This window comes from Pseudophryne corroboree, chromosome 7 (genome assembly GCF_028390025.1).
Source record: "Pseudophryne corroboree isolate aPseCor3 chromosome 7, aPseCor3.hap2, whole genome shotgun sequence".
Taxonomy (NCBI): domain Eukaryota; kingdom Metazoa; phylum Chordata; class Amphibia; order Anura; family Myobatrachidae; genus Pseudophryne; species Pseudophryne corroboree.
The window spans coordinates 132,740,435-132,760,450 of NC_086450.1; the positions used below are offsets into that span (position 1 = coordinate 132,740,435).

General features: G+C 45.9%; 1 protein-coding gene across 4 annotated transcripts in view; it reads left to right on the plus strand.

The window, feature by feature from the left end:
* The window catches only part of RBMS1 (RNA binding motif single stranded interacting protein 1), a 621,011-nt gene that overhangs the window by 229,889 nt on the left and 371,106 nt on the right, over window positions 1–20,016 (plus strand). The gene's annotated exons all lie outside the window — the stretch shown is intronic.

A 20,016-nucleotide genomic window follows, 5' to 3' on the forward strand; every position in this document is an offset into this window, starting at 1 on the left:
AATAAGATTTTAGACCTACCGGTAAATCTATTTCTCCTAGTCCGTAGAGGATGCTGGGCGCCCGTCCCAGTGCGGAAACTCTGCAAGACTTGTATATAGTTGTTGCTTACATAAGGGTTATGTTACAGTTGACATCGGTCTTGGACCGTTACTGTTGTTTTGTTCATACTGTTAACTGGTTATGTATGTTCCAGGTTACATGGTATGATTGGTGTGGGCTGGTATGAATCTTGCCCTTGGATTGCTAAATCCTGCCTTGTATTGTCCATCTCCTCTGGGCACAGTTCTCTAACTGAGGTCTGGAGGAGGGGCATAGAGGGAGGAGCCAGTGCACACCCATAGTCAAAGTTCTTTTTAGGAGCCCTATCTCATGCGGAGCCCGTCTATACCCCATGGTCCTTACGGAGTCCCCAGCATCCTCTACGGACTAGGAGAAATAGATTTACCGGTAGGTTTAAAATCTTATTTATTCTGCGGTGGAATTTTATCTGGGACATTTCCTGCTTTTTCTGCAGGCAGACATGGCTGTGGGCCTGCGTCTGGGCTCCATAAAAGTCCAGATTTCGGCCTTGTCCATTTTCTTTCAGAAACAATTGGCTAATCTCCCTGAGGTACAGACGTTCTTGAAAGGTGTTCTACACATCCAACCTCCCTTTGTGCCTCCCACGGCACCTTGGGATGTCAATGTGGTGCTGCAGTTCCTCCAATCAAAATGGTTTGAACCGTATCGGGAGGTGGACGTAAAATATCTTACGTGAAAGACCGTCACACTGTTGGCCTTGGCTTCAGCAAGACGTGTGTCGGAGCTGGGGGCTTTGTCTCACAAAAGTCCCTATTTAATTTTCCATGAGGACAGAGCTGAACTCAGAACTCTTCAACAATTTCTTCTTAAAGTGGTGTCCGCATTTCACATAAACCAACCTATTGGGGTTCCGGCACCTCTGCTACTTCAAAGTCTTTGTATGTTGTGAGGGCTTTGAAGGTGTACTGTATGTGAAAAGAACAGCTTGTCACAGAAAGACGGACTCGCTGTTTGTTCTTTATGATCCCAATAAGATTGGGTGTCCTGCTTCAAAGCAGACTATTGCACGCTGGATCAGACTTACTATCCAACATGCTTATTCCACGGCAGGTTTGCCATGTCCAATATCTGTACAGGCCCACTCTACTAGGTCGGTGGGTTCTTTCTCGGCAGCTGTGCCCGGGGTGTCTCTGCTTTACAGCTCTGCCGAGCAGCTACTTGGTCAGGTTCGAACACGTTTGCTAAGTTCTACAAGTCGATACTTTGGCCTCTGAGGACCTTCAGTTTGCTCAATCAGTTCTGCAGGAACCTCAGCACTCTCCCACCCAGTTTTGGAGCTTTGGTACATCCCCATGGTACTAAATGGACCCCAGTATCCTCTAGGACGTAAGAGAAAATAGGATTTTACCTACCGATAAATCCTTTTCTCGTAGTCCGTAGAGGATACTGGGCGCCCGCCCAGTCCTTCGTTCTTCCTGCACTGTTACTTGGTTAAGTAATGTTGGTTCAGCCGTTGCTGGTCCTGTTTCAAGTTTGGTTAGCTTGGCTTTCCTCTTGTTGTGTGTGCTGGTTCAGCATCTCACCACTATTCTTATCTATCCTTCTCTCAAAGTATGTCTGTCTCCTCGGGCACAGTTTCCTAGACTGAGCCTGGTAAGAGGGGCATAGAGGGAGAAGCCAGCCCACACTATCAAATTCTTAAAGTGCCCATGGCTCCTAATGGACCCGTCTATACCCCATGGTACTAAATGGACCCCAGTATCCTCTACGGACTACGAGAAAAGGATTTACCCGAAGGTAGGTAATTAAAATCCTATTTTATAATGTTGTGTAAAATAAAATCTCATTCTGGTCAATTCGTTCTTGCTGATAGTGTCCATGCCACACTTATACCTCTTGCGCTCCATTTCAACATGCTATAACATGTGTGTCAGACATCCTGGGCTATGGTAGAGCACGTAAATGTCTATTCTTATTCCAGGCACACTGATGATCTGAATCTTACTAGACCTAAATAAAGTCTTTAATGGCAGAACATAAGTGATCATATTGCAGTACTTCCTAAACATCATTGTAGCACCTTTGTAATGCACAATTTCTGATGGCGATCCAGATCAGTGTGGCCCTATCCCCTGCGGCAATGTCACTGGCAAGGCTCAATGACAAATTTCACTGTGTATCAAATCATCAAGTACCTGGACAGCCCACTTCACTGTGGACGTGGGGAGGATCTGGGAGATTGGTCAGCTCATGACCTAAGGTTGTGCATGCACATGAACATTGCTAGTGCTAAACCTGCTGGCAATATTTGCTGCTGTGAAAGTACAGGGTTTAGCATTTGCCGTTACAGCAACTTATCGGAGTAGCTGTCCCTGGATGAAAAATTTGAAAATAGCCCTGACAAATCATTCCTTATCACTGCAAGATGCAGCAATAAGAAATCAGACTTGTCATTGTTTTATTTTAGTATGATCTATGTGACTCTTATATTTCCAGGTGGGTCATTGTGTAGATTCTCCTGTAGGCTTCTCATGAGGGGCCCCTTATAACATTTTGTTCTGATGCTTATACATTTCTAGTTACGACCCTGCCCTCAGTATCCGCCAGCTTATTTTGGACTGTAAATAAATCTTAGAGCACATATAAGCTACACTTGGCGAGCAGCCTGTGCTTCATGGAACAAGCACTCCAGTAACAGCTGTAATGCAGGGATTCATAGATGAACTCTTAGATCCAGTTTTCCTTCTCATTTAGCTTCCAGTTCATCTTGGAGATTTTAAAGGCTCCTCCTAAGTCTAAGACCTTTGCTGATTCTGACCTTAATGTCCTCATAGCAGATATTTGCTTCCCCCGCTCATTCCAAAAGGGCTGAGTCGCATATTCTCTTTAAAGCAGCTCAGACTTCGCTTGCAACACTATCTTACTTATGTAATTTGGCCAACATACCAAAGTGCTGCAGAAAGACTATTGCTGCCTTTGCCAAACGCAGGATCAGGACAGGGTTATCGTCTTTTGACGCCAGCTAAAGATGTAGCTGCTGTGATCGTATAGGTTTTCCTACAATTTTATTTTGCTGCTTTCATAGTGACTCTTCTAAGTAACAGGTTTTAATGAAGGAAATGACTAATAAGGAAGTTCAGGGGAACCCACGCTTGTACATTGTAAACGAGAGTTTGTGGCATTGTGAGAGGAATTTGTAAACTGCAGAGACCACATCAGTTTGCATAGCTCCCTGGCTGTTTGCATTTCTAATGTAATGTGCGTGCGTGCGTGCGTGCGTGCGTGCGTGCGTGCGTGCGTGTGTGTGTGTGTGTGTGTGTGTGTGTGTGTGTTTGTTACTCACAGTAGCCAGGCAGATAAGGTAACCCAGACTGAATGCTGTTAGCAAATGATTATTTTCTGCTATTTCATGCCTTTTTGCCCAGAAATAGTCCAGAATTGAGGCATTCACTCTCTGCGGCAATGTTCTATACTATACTGTGATGTGATGTGTTAGGGTGGGATTATCACTATGGGGAATATATAAAATAGCTTTCCATGAAAAGTGCTGCTTTACAGAATGTAAAAAGAGAGTTACATGTGGTTCAATGTACACACTGACATTTCCAATGTGTTTATGATGTTAAAGCTCAAGTCAAAATAAATACATCCGAAATGTAATTTGCGTACACATTGGATGTGCTTATTTTTAAAAAAAAAACATGCATGTGTGACAAAACAATAAAATGTTCTTTTCTGAAGCGGGGTATACTGTGTTCCACAGGAAAACATAGGGGTGTAGAGTGGATCTTGATCCAGAGGCACCAACTGGTTAAAGCTTTAGGCTGTCTCAGGATGCATTGGAGCCTCCTCTGTAACCCCGCCTCCAGGCACTGTGAGCTCAGTTTCGAGTTGGTGTCTGTAGCAGCAGGTCATCTAACAGGAGGGCTGCATTGAGCAGCCCTAAAAAAGCTTTTTCTGACAGTCACATACTATCGGATTTATTTGCAGGTATTATACTCTGGCTTCATCGTACTAAACCGCTCTCTGTTGCATTTGTGTACAATGTCTAACAGGAAGGGCAGTAAATCTGTGGACGCTCCTGCATCATGCAGAGTATGCGCCAAGGATTTACCAGAGAGGGAAGCTGTGTATGATGATCTGTGTACCATGTGTCAAACACTCTCCAGTCAGTGCGCAACCCCTGTGGCCAATCAGGAGCCACCCTGGGCCGCGTTCTCAAGCCTACTGGGTACTCTAGTGGAATGCCTAATGCCCCCTATGGGACCGCCTGTACCATTACAGCCTCAAATAGTCCCTCTGGTTAATCCGTCTTGGGTGGACATCTTGTCTAACCAGTTGCAGCAGTTGTCTCATTCCTTGGTTAGACAAAAATCTACCTCCGGTCACTCCCGTGTCACTGGGACATCTAAGCGGACTGCTTCCTCCTCACAATCCACAAATCTCTCTGGTGTTTCATCTGAAGAGGAGGGGGAGAATACTGTCCTGTCAGACACTGAATCAAGCGTTTCTGATGAGGATTCTACAATGCAAATTGAGGTCACTGCTCTAGTGGTTGCTATTAAGCAAATCCTACAAATCACTGATGATGAGGAACCCGCTACTGTCACCAAGAAAACTGACATGTTTAAACGGCAGAAGGTGGCTAAAAATCTGTTACCCCATTCTGACCATTTGGTGGACATCAGGCAGGAACCCTGGTCTGATCCAGGGAAGACATTCCTTGTCTCTAAACTAGCCTTAGCTCACTACCCTCTCCCTGCAGAGTTATGTAACAAGTGGGAAAATTCACCGCTGGTGGATTCTCATGTCACCCGCCTAGTGGTGTCATCAACTCTCCCTGTCACCACTGTCACTTCACTAAAAGAACCGACAGATAAGTGTGTGGAGGGATGCCTGAAATCTATTTACTCCCTGACAAGTGCTGTACATAGACCCACTATTGCTGCCTCCTGGGCTGCTAAAGGTATTGAAGCATGGGTTCAGGCATTAGAGGAGGAGCTGCCTGATGATATATCTGACAATACTAGGCAATACCTAACATAGTAACATAACATAGTAACATAGTATCTAAGGTTGAAAAAAGACAATTGTCCATCGAGTTCAACCTATTTGTGGTCTCCTATGCACGATTATTTTGTAGAACATTTTGACTGAAGTTGATGACTGCCGTTACGTTTTACCCCTCTTTTTTATAATAACCATAGTGCGTGACTATGCCCCGTAACCCTGGATATCCTTATCCATTAGGAATTTATCTAACCCATTCTTAGAGGTGTTGACTGAGTCTGCCATTACAACTCCCTCAGGCAGGGAATTCCAAACACGTATCGTCCTTACCGTAAAAAAGCCTTTACGCCGTATTGTGCGGAATCTCCTCTCCTCTAACCTGAGCGAGTGTCCACGAGTTCTCTGTGTTGATCTAACCAAAAACAGGTCCTGCGCAAGATCTGTATAATGTCCCCTTATATATTTGTAAATGTTGATCATGTCCCCTCCTGTCTCACATCACCACCACTTCTTATTATATTCAAGAGGCGTCCTCTGAGGCGGGTGTGTTGGCGGCCAAGGCATCGACTGCGTCTGTCCTGGCTCACCGTGTTCTGTGGTTGAGGTCATGGAAGGTTGACCTGAACTCCAAAAAGACCTTGGAGGTACTCCCTTTTAATGGAGACATATTGTTTGGGGAGCCTCGTTAAAGCTATACAGTGAAACGTGCACGTCGGCGTTTCGGCGGTCACCACACTCCTAATTTTAGCAATGGTGTAGACACAAACAGAAAGTAATTCAGGAATAGGCCTCCACTGGCATCCTCGTATAGTGAGGTCATTTAGAACCCACTTCAATGCCAGTGTTGGTCGTTAGGGAGCAATAGAGAGTAATGGAGAAATGTATTTAATCTATCCAGACAGTATTGAGAGTAATTAATATCTATGTGGCGTTGTCAGTAGCAACAGCATCGTCACGAATCTATGTGTCAGGCTTAGTGCATATCCTGTCAATTGCACAGCAGTAGCATAGCAGGACTGCTTTGCTCAGTAATAATTATATGGACGTGTTGTCTTGGTCATAGATTTACCCGTGACCTGACATATTTCTGCCAGCTATCTAGCATAAGTCAGTCACATGCAAAGGAAGTGAACTGGCTAGTAATTTTGACACATTGTATCCAAATATCTCTGTAGCGTATAAAGGAATACTAGAGTAGCGACAATTAATCCTGCAGGATAAGATAATACATGCAGGTTGCTACAGTTCCTTAGTGGTTAAATAGTGACACACATCTGCCACTTATACTATTCCAGAGCTGCATGATAACAACTTAACATATCCATATACCAACATCATCCCGTATTAGGGACTTGTCTCACTGTTTCGTTCTATGTACACCAGTGATACGGAACATGTGATGAATGTGCGCACTATATCAAAGTAACAAATAAACAATAAAGTTTTATAACAATGTAAATACACAAAAAAATACACATTATATTTATAGTAGCAATTTATTGTGATAAATGAATCTGTGTTTCTACTTAAGCCATCTACTCAGACAGCATTGAGAGCAATTGATATCTATGTGGCGTTGTTGATAGCAACAGCATTATTATCAGTCTATGTGTCAGACTCAGTGCATAACTTGTCCATTGCCAAGTAGTATCATAGAGGAAGTGAACTGGCTAGTATATTCTGATACATAGTATCTAAATATTTCTGTAGCATATAAAAGAATACTATAGTAGCGAAAATTAACCCTGCAGGATAAGATTACACATGCAGGTTGCTACAGTTTTCTAGTTGCATAATAGTGATACACATCTGTCACTTATATTATTTCATACTATCTCAGGGTTGCATGATAACAACCTAACATATCCATTGTGAATACACAGAAAAAAATACATTTTATTCATAATAGCAATTTATTGTGATAAATGAATTTATGTTGGTGTTTAAGCCACAACACTTTGGAATACTTTGCTAGTGAATATATCTCAGACTCTCAGAAGCTCTACAAGTAATCTTATACCTACACCTTGCTGGAGTAATAGTGGAACTACCGCCTTTTAAAATCTATCCACACTTATATACTCTTTCCTCACTTCTATGTTTGTATGTAATGATTTGTTTTAACCTCTATGTTTTGCTGTGTAATCCCCGTATAAAGGGGGCATTTTAGAAGGCATAGCATTAAAAGCTAAGTTTTAATAAAATTTAATAAATACAAATTTCCTTTGTGCGCTCAACTAGGCAACTACTTTTGGTTCTCCTTTGTCTTGTATTAATCTGGTTGCATACGGGCCGCACCCCCACACTAATATCTCTACTATTAGAGTGAGACACCTCAATGGGGCTTAACTGGTTGGTATAACCTAATCCACAGGTTCTCAAACTCGGTCCTCAGGACCCCACACGGTGCATGTTTTACAGGTCTCTTCACAGAATCACACGTGAATAATTAGCTCCACCTGTGGGCCTTTTAAAATGTGTCAGTGAGTAATTAATACACCTGTGCACCTGCTGGGTGACCTGCAAAACATGCACTGTGTGGGGTCCTGAGGACCGAGTTTGAGAACCACTGACCTAATCTATTGATTTTTTTGATTGCATAGAGTGCAGATACATTCTTCTTTTCTATTGGGGAAGACCTAAATAAGATTGTGTCTGTACTGGCTGCTGCCAAGACTGCCTTTCTCCCAAATACTAATCCTTCTGCACAGAAGGCAAAAGGTCCCGCTTTTTGTTCCTTTCTACCTCAAGGGAAACAAAAGGCCAGGCACGATGGGTCCTTCCTGCCTATACTCAACCTCAAATCACTAAATTAAGTTTGTGAACGTGTCCAAGTTCCTTATGGAGACGCTGCGCTCAATTGTACTGGCGATGGAACCCGGAGACTATATGGTATCCCTGGATATTCAGGATGCGTACCTGCATATACTGATTGCCAAGTCACATCAGCAGTATCTGCAGTTTGTTATTGGCAACCTACACTATCCGTTCCAGGCGCTGCCATTTGGACTGGCTGTGGCTCCTCTGATCTTCACCAAGGTCATGGCCGTAATGACGGCACATCTCCGTCGTCATGGAGTCAGGATCTTGCTGTATCTGGACGACTTGCTGATCCTGGCAAACTCCCACGATGTCATTTACAACTGATGGTAAGCTTCCTATAAGCCCATGGGTGGCTCATCAATTGAAAGAAATCCTCTCTGGTCCCAGCTCAGAGCATGGTGCACCTGGGGGCACTCCTGGATACACACAGTCATCGTGGAGAAAGTCCTGAAGCTTCAGGACAGGATAAGATGCTTCCTTTGTTGCCCCAGTGTGTCGATGCACTCGGCGATGCAAGTACTTAGCCTGATGGTGTCGGCATTCGACATAGTAGAGTACGCTCAATTTAATTCCTGCCCTCTGCACAGGTAAATTCTTTCCAAATCTCACATGAGTACTTTGACTCTGGAGGTTCATCAAACGCTGACCTGGTGAATACAGGACTAGCAATTGAGCAAGGGCCGTCCCTTCTGGATCCTCAACTTGGTCCTGCTGACGAAGTAAGCCAGTCTGCGGAGATGGGGTGCGGTGTTGGAGCAACACTCTTTCCAGGGTCGTTGGACCAAGGAGGAGTCTCTCCTCCTGATAAACATTCTGGCGCTGCAGGCGGTGTTCAATACGTTACCTCTTGCCCCGGAATCTTGTACAGAAAAGGCCTGTTCAAGTACGGTCAGACAATGTTGGAAGTGTCAAAAATCCTTCGATGTACGGAACGCCATCTGCTAGCAATGTCGGCAGTGTTCATTCCGGGTGTCCTAAACTGGGAAGCGGACTTCTTCAGTCGTTCGGACGTACACACCGGAGAGTGGAGTCTTCATCCGATAGTCTTTAAACTCCTAGTGGACACGTGGGGCCTACCGGATGTAGAACTGATGGCATCTCGACACAGTCACAAAGTTCCGGTCTTCGGATCAAGGACCAGGGATCCTCAAGCAGCGTTTGTTGACGCACTAGCCATTCCATGAAACTTTCTGCTTCCTTATGTGTTCACTCCAGTGTCACTCCTGCCTAGGGTCCTGTGGAAGTTACAGCAAGAAGGAGGAATACTACTGTTAGTCACCCCGGCATGGCCCAGACGGCATTGGTTCTCAGACCTGCAGGGTCTATCGATAGAGCGTCCTCATCTACTTCCTCAACGATCAGACCTCCTCGTACAAGGCCCGTGTCTCTATCCAGACCTGGCAAGAGTGGCTTTGACAGCATGGCTCTTGAAGCATCACTCCTGAGGGCCAAAGGATTCTCTGGGGCGGTCATCCAAACTACCTTGAAAGCCCGCAAACAGGCATCTGCCCGGATCTATTACAGGGTCTGGAATTCTTACTTCACCTGGTGTCCTGATAAGAACTATGATGTGTACAGATTCAAAACATCCAGAATCCTGGCTTTCCTACAACAAGGCCTGGACTTAGGCCTTCGTCTGACTTCCCTCAATGTTCACATATCTGCATTGTCGATGTGGCTTCAGAGAAAAATTGCGTCTCTACCTGACGTTCATACATTCACTCAGGGTGTGTTAAGTATTCAGCCTCCCTGTGTCCCTCCCGTGGCTCCATGGGATCTGTCTGTTGTCCTGAATGCCCTGCAAGAGTCTCCATTTGAACTTCTTGAGTCCGTGGACCTTAAATTCCTCACGGCCAGAGTCATGTTTCTGTTGGCTATTGCCTCTACTAGAAGGGTGTCAGACCTAGGCGCATTGGTCTGTCGTCCAGCCTTTCTAATATTACATCATGACCGGGCAGTTCTTAGAACTCGCCCAGGTTATTTACCTAAGGTGGAGTCATCTTTTCACCTTAACCAAGAGATTGTGGTCCCGGCCTTTATCTCTTCGGATTTGTCCCCCAAAGAGCGGTCTTTGGATGTCGTAAGTGCTCTCCGTATATATGTGGAGAGGACTGCCTCTGTCAGGAGGTCAGATACCCCAGATACCCTTTTTGTACTGTTTGGTTTCCACGAACGTGGCTGGCCTGCGAATAAGCAAACCTTGGTTAGATGGATTAGAATGGTGATTGCACAAGCTTATGCGCAGGCTGGACTCCCCTGCTGCTATTAAAGCTCATTCTACTCAGTCTGTTGGACCTTCTTCGGCGGCCCGCCGTGTTGCTTCCGCAGAACAATTGTGCAAGGCGGCTACGTGGTCCTCAGTGAACACGTTCATTAGGTTCTATGCCTTTGATACTTACACATCCCAAGATGCTTCCTTTGGACACCGGGTTCTCATAACTGCTAAGGGGCGTCCCCTCCCCTTGAGGAACTGCTTTAGGACATCCCTGATGTTTTCCTGTGGTAAAATACACTGTATGTACAATAAGCTTTAGTGCACAGCGGTCTTCATCTATCCATGGTGCCAAAAGTATGTGACCACATCGCTATTTTTTTTAAACATTCAGTACATGCCACGGACGGACTGGGACTGGGCACTATAGTTGGGGCGTGCCATGAGTCTCGGGGGCATGGACTCATGGCACGCCCCCGTTTCCATGGAGATGGGCGGGTTGGAGCGACCAGCACACAGGGACGTGCCACGAGTCATGGTGGCGTGGGCTCACGGCACACCTCCATTTCTATGGAGACAGGAGGGGATGCGGGGGGCGGCAAGAGCAGAGGGCCGGAGGCTGCGCTGCGCACGGCCTTCCCGGCTCTCTGCCTGACAGTACCGGCCCACAAGCCCATCGGCCCTTCTGGCATTTGCCAGAAGTGCCAGATGGACAGTCCGGCCCTGGTACATGCTCTACACGCTCATACTATACTCTGAACTGTATTTCATTGAAAATCAGGGAATGTTATTCCACATATTGCAATATCTGTGTAAGTCAGCCAACTGTGTCAAAGTTTTACTGCCTCACCAGTCTTACATTGGGGCAGATTTATTAACCTGGAGAAGGCACAAGGAAGTGATAAACCAGTGATAAGTGCAAGGTGATAAACGCACCAACCAATCAGCTCTAATATATAAATTAACAGGTAAGAGCTGATTGGTGCGTTATCACCTTGCACTTATCACTAGTTTATCACTTCCTTATGCCGTCTCCAGGTTTAATGCATCTGCCCCACTACTGTTCCTTAGAGAACATCACAATATTCTGCTTCCTACCACACTAGGGATGGCCATCAACCATCGATGGTAAACCATTCATGGATTGCCACCTATGATAGCTACCCGAAGGTTATCTGCTATTGATGGCATGCTACCAATTGCAGATATGTCACACTATGTTGATGACTGTCTTCAGTGAGTATTTTTATATGTGACTAAGTCGCACAGAGCACAGGACCATATTATCTATAAGGCTAACTAGACTGAAGCCTAGTGGCTCATTAAGTTGTGTTTGCTGAGGCACTGCTACTTACAACCTAGGGCTCCAATGGTTAGATACACTACACGCCATAGCAAGACACACTATTAGTCAGCTGAGGGTTGCTTTGAGACAAGGATGGGGTGTGGGGGGCGGGGGTGGGGGGGTGGCAGCAGACCATTAGCGCACTAGCACTATTTCAAAAGAGAAAAGAAAAGGAAGAACAATCGCGCTGTGAGAAAAGAGGTCAGCAGACTTTGGGGGTGATTCAGACCTGATTGTAGATGTGCGATAAATTTAGCACATCTACAATCAGCTTCCCTAACATGCGGGGGGACGCCCAGCACAGGGCTAGGGATGTACTCGTCGCTGCTCGGGGTCGCAATGGCTGCATGTGACATCACGCAGCCACCGCTGCCCGCCACTCCCAATGGTCCGGGCACACCTGCGTTGCCCAGACCGCGCCCCCTAAACAGTGGACAAACGCTGCCAGGCCGCCCCCTCCCGCCCAGCGACTGTCTCTGCGATCACAGGGCTAAGACAGCCGTCGGCTGTCTGACAAGCGCCGGCGCGTGCGCAGTTCAGACCTGATCGCTGCTGTGCGAACAAGCACAGCAGCGATCAGATCAGAATTAGCCCCTTTATTTCAACTGAGTATCAGTGTCTGTGTGATCACTGAAAGTGTAAATGATGGCATAAGCTCTGCTTCCCAAACATCGGCTGTAGTGGGGTGAAAGGTTGAAGGGCTGGAGGGGGCTCAAAATACCTGAAAGGGGTGCGGACACGGGTTTATACAGTCCTGACCATGCATGCATCCCGATTGTGTTCACACAGTTGCAATATCCCTAGTTCCCATTGAGAAATATATTAAAATGTATTGGGCATTCCTAGGTGGTGAGTAGTAGGTGGCTATACAAACACATAGAAATGGTCTGTCTTATGCGTGTGATATGGGAGTGCTGCGGCTGTGTCACTGAAGTGTTTGCACAAACAGTCGCTTAATGGCTCGCACTGGAGGCCACACTTAGACGGAGGATCTGCACCTACCAAAGCGCTGGTGCAAGTTTTGATGGGTCGCCCTATAGGGGCATCTAAAAATGCACCAAGCACAACTGCAATGTCTGAAAACGTGTTCTGAGGGACAAACACCTGTGAGATTTGTCACCTGCATTACACAAGTGATAAAATGCTACATCAGTCATGCATATGGTTCTGACATGTTTCTTACTGCAATTCAGAGTCTATAGAAAGATTCCCATAAAATCATTAATGAAACTTTAAACTTTATGGAGACATTTAATTATATGACACCTTACAAATGTAAAAAAAAAAATTCTTCTCATCATATATCACCATTATTTTCCTATTGATGTCAAACTACCCATCACAGCCATGTAAATCTGTCGTGCTGATTTTTTTTAGAACCCTATTATCATTGTTATGAGTTTGCTTCGGGCGCAGCAGGAAACTGCTCAGGTTGATTACAGTTAGATTTACATGGAGACGGGAACTTTACGGACTGTTGCATTAAGGTGCTTTCAAGCAAAAATATAATTTTTCAGTTAGGCTTTATGCACACAGGCATTAGAGCTCCTGAGCAAGCTAGACCATGTCAGCTACGTGGTGTGCCATTAAACCCTATAGAAAATGGCCTTTCAGTGCTGAAAAGCAGCCCATGCATGCAGTGATTTGTAAGGTCAATCCTCATTTTTTTACAAATCAATGTGTGGTGGTGGCTAATACATGTGGCAAGCTTGAGCTGGTTAGAATCCAATAAATATCAAAACTGGCAGAAAGGAAAGTCCTCAATCACTACGTGTGCAATCATTGCCCATTTGTGCCAAACCCTACAGCAAACGCAGCAAACAGTGGAATGGTATTGGGATCCTGGCGCTTAGGGTGCCAGCCGCCATAATACAGAGAGCAGCATCCCAACGCTAAGAATCCCAAAAACTAGTAGGTACAGTAAGTATTATGTCCCTAATACCCTAACCCTCCTTTTCTGCAGCCTGACCCTAACCCTCACCCTCAAAATCCCCCATGGCTAACTTCTCCACAACTCCGGCAAACGCTCTTTCAGGATCCCGGCGCTGGCATTCTGAGCAGTGTCAGGATTCAGGTGTCGGTGTTTCAACAGCCGGTATCCCGAATGCCTGGACCCCAAGTGGTTCCGGGGTCAGCACAGATGGTTAAATCAAATTGAGGTAATAATTAAAGTCACCTGTGGACAAGCATGGATATACTTAAAACTTGTACTGTACCTCGAGGGCTGAGTTTGGGAACTTCTACCATACTCTTTTTTTTTTTTTAGAAATATCGAGAATCCCAGGTTTTTGTTGGGTCTTGACCAAACTACCTGGGACTCGCTTATGTCTGAAAAGCACCAACCCGGGATCACAGTTCCGGGTCGGAGCCACTGCTATTGACCAGGGTTTTTCACTGGATGCAACCTGGATTCAATTCTGAATGATGGGACCTGGGATTTTACTCCCAGGTCGCTCTTCAAGCCTGAATTTCACCTTGTAATTCATGAGTGTCCCGGTTTAAAGGGATGGAATGGTAAGCCTATAGATGAGGACCATTGGAACATATGAGATTAGTATATTTTCTATTTATCAGTGTTCACAGATAGATATATATATATATATGTTATATACATGTTTCTGAATACTACAATCTCTATTTACATGATGGCTTAATTGATACTTAGAATGAACCACTCCCTTTTAAAAGTGGTTGTTGTGAGATTTTTAACCTGGGACTATTTGGCACACAGAATTCACACTGAACTTTTAACTTGTAACCACAGCCAAGAAAATACCAAGGTGATTTATTATGTTTAATTAAAAAGAGTTTTTAATATTCTGCTTGTAAAAATGTGTACCTTAGTAGCCACACCCTGCAGATGAGGTGTGTTTACTTTTAATTGTGTCATTAATTTTGACATTAAGGAAGCATGATGGCAGGTTACTACATTGCAGTCTGTCCTAGGTGTAACACATTCATACAGTACCTATTCAGGATATGGGCTGTATTTATCACAATCCGCATGTTTAATCCGAATGTGATAAAAAAATAAAAATAAATGAACTCTAAATGTGCAATATGAAACTAAACTTTCATGCATATTTAGTAGTAACAAGCTGTGGCCGGGAGATGAGCTCCTGGCTAAGAACTGGAACCTTGCACTGTCAATCTGCTTCCTGCTTTGGGTCCTTTGCATGTACTGTGAATGTTCGGCCGCACATGCATCAGTGAGGGGTGACGGAGAGGGAAAGAATCACTGGTACAGTTGCCTGAAATTCATACTTGAAGACTTTGTTTTTCTTCTCTCCAGGAGAAGCCCGGAGAGGAGATACAGCTGATAGATTTGGGGGGCGTGGATGGGCTCTCCAGTACATTAGGCCCTGCCCCCATCACAGCAAAATACTGCATTTCACACGTCTATGAAATGGGGTGGGGCTAAGTGACATGATTTGTATCATTTAGCCCCACCCCCTTCTCACGAACCCGTATTTCCCAGTATTATATCCCCATCCTACCCACTTTATTAGGCAGTGAGTGGGATGCGGGGAATCCACCCGTTCTTGTAGGGGTGTGAGGCACTGCTAGAAAAATTGTCACTCTCATGCAACTTCCGGGATGGGAATGCAAGTATGCTAAAAATATTGCTGATATAGCCCAGAGGCTACTATAGGCTAACACCATCTTCAGATGGTATATACTACCAGAGCCAAGCTGCTTGGCAAATCTGACAGCATAGCAGCCCTCATAGAAATCTATGGCGGCACCTTTGCTTTCTGGACTTTTAATGCAGGGACCGTGGTAGGTATTGGAGATATCTGCCGCAGTCTCTATGGGCCAGATGTACTAAGCCTTGAAAGTGATAAAGTGGAGAGTGATAAAGTACCATGCAATCAGTACCTAACTGCCATGTTACAGGCTGTTTGAAAAATAACAGGAGCTGGTTGGCTGGTACTTTATCATTTTCCATGTTATCACTTTTCAAGGCTTAGTACATCTGGTCCTGTATTTTAAATCCAGGAATCCTGAATATTTGTGGGTACCTTCAGAAAACAGGTGTTCTCAGGGGAGATAGCCCACAGATATTGTTTAATAAATATTCCCCTATATTCCAGTCATGTTCAGTTTTGTGATTCCATAACATCTCTGATCTAAACATTGTCCTGTCCATCTACTCCTGAAGAAAGATATTTTCCAGAGAATTTAATTCTTGAGAACCAGGATAGTTCCAATATTGTATTTGACTTATTGCATACCTTACCTTCTAACATATGTGATTTGGACTTTATTCAGGACATACTGTAGCAATAATAAATTAATTATTAGGGCAGTGTGTCAAAAAATGATGTTTTTCTTTGTTTTTTGGAATTAGTAATAAATACAAATAATAACCACTCACTGTTATTTTGCAGTACTGTACAGGCAAAGCATGGTTTAACTAGAAGCAGTATTTAAAATGCCTTTCGTTTTGCTTGTTTTCTCTCCTTAGATCTACAGATTTGCATGTCTGGGCAAGATCTGGATTTCCCATTAGACTGTGTAGACACGTGCTTGGGGGTGTTCGACTACCAATTTAGCAACTACATTTAAGCACTTTACAACAGTCCTGTGTTTGTATAAAACACTGAAATCAATGTTTGCTGAATTTTTTTGCCATCCGTTCATGACATCCAGTTCTTAGCCAGGAGCTCATCTCCCGGCCACGATAGGGACATAGTAATCAGTGGGGCCGAAAGAGGGGGGTGCTAATTACACGGCCCCAGGGTGCCGGGGTACCTATAGCATACTTGCCTACTTTTGGAAACTAGTTACAGGTAGATTCTAGATCAGGCATTCCCAACCGCGGACCTCAAGGCACGCCAACAATGCAGGTTTTAGTGATATCGCACAGATCGTTAAATCAAAATAACTGAGGTACTAATTAAGTCACCTGTGTTCAAGCCTGGATATCACTAAAACCAGGACTGTTAGTGTGTCTTAAGGACCGTGGTTGGGAAACACTGTTCTAGATGGTATGAGAGTATGCACAGTGCGCCACTAAGCTGACATGCTTTGCCTAAATGGTGTGTCTATCTCCACCAATGGGCGTACAATTGAAGTTCAGGGTGGTATTATGCAGTGGCAGGTGGATACGAAGGGGAAGATTTATCCGTGCCGCTATAGCACTTCCTGCTTCACCGCATTAGCAAGGTGAAGCAGGAAGCTACATTGACAAGATGTATGAGCGTCTTGTCTGCCGAAGCAGGAGAGTGAAAACTCCCCCCTCTGCCGATCCCCGCCAGAGAGCACAACGCATCATCCTAGTGCTGATGCGCTGTGTCTCCCTGCCCAGCTGGCTCTAGTGCACATATGCAAAATCTTGCTACTCTCTCTCACAAGATCTCCTATGCAGCCCGGAGCCAGCACCGGCCGCGGCTAGGGACAGTGCTGTCCCTGCTGTGGTGTATGGGCATCGGGATCCGATCTCTAGGTCGACAAGACTTAGGTCGACAGTGTCTAGGTCGACCACTATTGGTCGACAGTAAGTAGGTCCACATGGTTTCTAGGTCGACTGGGACTCTAGGTAGACATGTACTAGGTCGACATGACAAAAGGCCGACCGTTTTTTTCACATTTTTATTTTTCATTTTTTTTTTTTTACTTTTTCATACTTTACGATCCACATGGACTACAATTAGGAATGGTAACCTGTGCCGAGCATGGCAGTAGCGGAGCGAGGCACCTTGCCCGAAGCATGGCGAGCGAAGCAAGCCCTGCGAGGGGACATGGTGCACTAATTAGGGTTCCCCATCACTCTATGAACAAAACTACACCCAAAATTTTTTTAAAAACTCATGTTACCTTTTTCATGTCGACCTAGTACATGTTGACCTAGAGTCCCTGTTGACCTAGAAACCATGTTGACCTACTTACTGTCGACCAACAGTGGTCAACCTAGACGCTGTCGACCTAAGTCTATTCTATCTAACTTACCACATCCATGGGCATCAACGCCTAAAATTGTCAAAATTGATAGCTGCGGGTGTCACAACGGTCAGTGCTACTGACCGCTAGCATGCCGATATGCTGGGGCAATGTATTATCTGTTGAATAGCAGCGCCAAAAATGACAGGGTTACATAGCACCCATGTCGCCTTGCACACTGGCACAGTTATACATGGGGGCGGGGGGAGCAGTATCAGTGCAGACTAGATGAGCCAAGTGCTTCTTATCTGACATTCAATTCTATGTATACTGTATATAGGGGATGATACATCTAAATTACTAAGTGCAGCATGCTGCTAGAGGGGGATTGTGTATGGGTGGCATGTGCAATTGCAAAGTATTGCTAATTTATTTAATCATTGACACTGACTCCTCTCAACATGAGCCCTCTTGTGTTTTTATAACTTCCACTGTTTGAGCACAAGGGAGTCAGTGCCACCCTACACACACATTCACACACAGGGGTCAGTGCCAACACACATACACACACACACACGGGTCAGTGCCAGCCTACACACACAAGTCACTGCCAGCCTACACACACAAAGGGGACAGTGCCAGCTTACACACACACACACACACACACACACACACACACACACACACACACACACACACACACAATAGGTCAATGCAGCCTACACACACGTCACCTACACACACATACAGTACACACAGAGGTCACCTACACACACACATATAGGTGTCAGTGCCAGCCTATGGAGCTGCTGATGTATACCCACCACATACAGTGACCTTGAGACTGGCCACTCCTCCTGCTCCAACCTTTTCCGTGAGCTCCCAGCAGCCCCTGGCTGTCAAACTCCCCAGCAGACCAAAGCTGCTTTCCTCACCAGCTCCCCTCCTGGATGTCTCTCAGTCTGTGGCTTCCAACATACGGAGGTGAAGGGAGAGGGGGAGGGATCTGTAGCTGTTGCTGCGGCAACTGTAGAAGGAACTGTGCTTTAAGCTCTCCATGGTGGCTGGCCACTCACAGGCTCTGATGGGCTGTGCAGCTCTGATGCTGCCCACAGACCCGCGGTGCAGGGCAGGCTTATTTTGAATTCTCCTGCCAAGCTCTGCCCACATTGACGCTGGACTCACGCATGCGCGGTACTGATGTTCAGGTGGGGCTGGGGGATTCTGGGGGATTGGGAGAGCTTTGCGGGGCACCGGAGGACGGAGCAGTAAAACGGGAGCCTCCCGCAGAATACAGGAGTGTCGGCAAGCATGACCTATAGTTTAAGCTGGCACCAACTTCCTAGAGATGTCTCCAGGAAGGTGTCCACACATTGAGAGAAAAGACTCTGGCACTGTGCTCTTTAGTGTACATTATACTTACTGACAATCTGGCTGCTCCCTCCCAGAGGGGGCAGCCAGGTTGGAGCAGCGGGGGCGGGCGTGATGCAGCAGCGGGGGCGTGGCGCGGATAGCAGATGATGTATAGGGGCGGGTTTGAGTGCATGGACGCACTATTGCATCATCGTGTCCCTGCCATGCAATGCCGAGATTATCTACATTGCTAGGCAGGAGGCGGGGCCAGGATGATGTGAAAAGTGCCATCTGACCCCATAGGCCACCCACTTTGGACAGCAGCATGGGGGGGTTGCTAAGGGTTTTGGGGTTTGCGGGCGGCTGGAGCTCGCCTTGGAGACTTGCCCTCTCTTCTGGTGGGGCCGGGAGTGCCACCCAATTTTCAGGAGCCTCCCGGCCATTCCAGGAGAGTAGGCAAGTATGGTGCACATGCGTCATCTTCCCAAATAGCACTGGGAAGGTGGCATCGGCCAAAGAGGAGGGACCCGCTACACGCAAGCAAGGCAGGAAGTAGGAGCTCTCTCACGCTCCCCCTCCTGCCCCCCTTGCATTAGAATGATGCCCCCTGTGGCTTCGTAGCCCTGCAGCTATTCATTTTTACTTTATATTATTTTTAGTAGTTGTGGACACGCCCCCATTCATTACCGGGGCCCTGAGTGGCTCTTTGCGCCCCTGATAGTAATTTGTTTTATGCCATTTTGGCCCCGCTACCAGTTCAATTCAATGATTTGTGTCATTGAGCAATAGGGAAATTGTGTCATAAAGCACCTGGGTCATCCACTTCTCCAGTACTGGACACATTTTATGGCAGATAAGAGCCATTTGGCCCATCTAGGTCTGCCCCTTTTGGATGCTGGTCTTCCCTCCCAGGAATAGGGAGAATTCTGCAGAATTCAGAAGCCTCTTGGACGTTATTGAAGAGTAAGGCTTGGTACACATTAGAACGACTGGTAATCTTGATGATGGTCGGGCGAATTCCCTTTGCCCAAAAATAGGGAGATTGCCAGTACACACTACATGATGTAATGAATGTAGTAACGATACGTCATTCTGTCCTTCATTACACTGCTCCGGGTCGCACACGATGTCTTCTGATTGGCCATGCAGCACGACCAACTAGAAGAGATATCACATGCAACCTGCAGGAGCGAGAAATGGGGAATACATACTAGACGATATGCACGATTTGTCTTTCCAATATGACAAACCGTGCCAATATCATCGTAGTGTGTGCAGGTGCAGATTACTCTGGCCAGGGCGTGTTTGGCGTGGCCAACAAGCGCTCGAGCCAGTAAGTGAAGCAGTGGCACACACAATCTTCACAGG